Source organism: Colobus angolensis, unplaced genomic scaffold (genome assembly GCF_000951035.1).
Source record: "Colobus angolensis palliatus isolate OR3802 unplaced genomic scaffold, Cang.pa_1.0 Scaffold650, whole genome shotgun sequence".
NCBI lineage: Eukaryota > Metazoa > Chordata > Mammalia > Primates > Cercopithecidae > Colobus > Colobus angolensis.
Window position 1 is genome coordinate 75,747 of NW_012120155.1, and position 1,359 is coordinate 77,105.

Sequence of the window (1,359 nt, forward strand, 5' to 3'; positions counted from 1 at the left end):
GTCTGTCTTTCTTTCTTTCTTTCTCTCTCTCTCTCTCTCTCTCTCCTCTTCTCTTCTCTTCTCTCTCTCTCTCTCTCTCGTCAAATCTCAAGGAGAAATACACAGTTGCCAGAGGGTGGAAGGTCCTGTTCATTCGCATTGAAAAGCTCAGGTACTTCTATTAGAATCACATGTTTTACTTTAGGATGCTGACTCCTGTGTCCATCTCAGCCTGGGCATTGTGCTGCCACCTTCCAGAAGAGAAAAACTAGGTAGAGCCTTGTGAAGGGGCAGCATTTCTCATTTCCAACAATGTCGCCCCATAGCCATCCCAATGAGAGATGGGGGACACAGGTGAGGACCCAGACCTGGTTTCCTCCCACAAAACTCAAGAATGTCTTGAGTCTTGGAAAGAGTTGTGAAAATGCCACAGGTACAAACACCTGCGGGCCACTCTCACAGGGACAGCTCCATGAGGCACTGCCGCTCATTCCCAGAACCTCCTGCCACGGGCAGCACTTAGACAGTGACCCAAGGCCGACCAGGGAGGATGCCAGCCAGGATGTGTCATCCTCAGCTCTTCAGGACACGATGCCAGCAGGGGCAAAGGTATCCCCAGCAACAAGACAGAGGAAGAGAGGAAAATAGAAGAAAGGACAATGTCACAGTAGCCACCATGACCAAGAGAGACGGTTCCAGAAGTGCAGGACAGCTTCACATGCAGATGCTGTGGCTGTGCGATTACACTCCGAGAGGGGAGTCCAGGCCACTCTCAGGGTGCTCGCTGCCCTCAGCTGGGGGCCTGCAGGACATCAAGTCCTGAGAACACCGTGTTCTAGAGGAGTAGAATGAACTGACAGATACACAGCAAAGCTCCACATACTTTTCCTTTTCTTTGTGCCGTCAAAGTTCTTCTTCAGTGTCCTCTCTCTTTTCAGCTACTACCGCTGTGTTGGTTTTAAAAAACAGGACAATCGTAAAAATTGGAGACATTTTCATTGGCCATGAAGAGAAATACTGGCTACCTCCTGTATTTTCAAGCGTGGGTGATGGTTGCAGTTTTCCAGCTCACCTTGCAGGTGATGAATCCAGAAAAAGCTTCTGTTACAAATAAAAATGGACATGGCAGAAGTATTGGCTCAAATCAACCTTGAACTGTCAAACCACCTAGTGACTCAAAAGACCACCTGGACTGTTAATTTCAGTGGCCAGAGAGTGGAGCTGGAGAAGGAGTTGTTAGATCAGGGACAAATAACCATGTTCTAGTGGCAACAGAAAATGGAACAAATGGTTGTTTGTTCATAACCATTTGAATCACAGCAAGGTGTATAAACACATTATTGAGTGATAGTTTCAGTTCTACGCCCAAGAAAATGATCA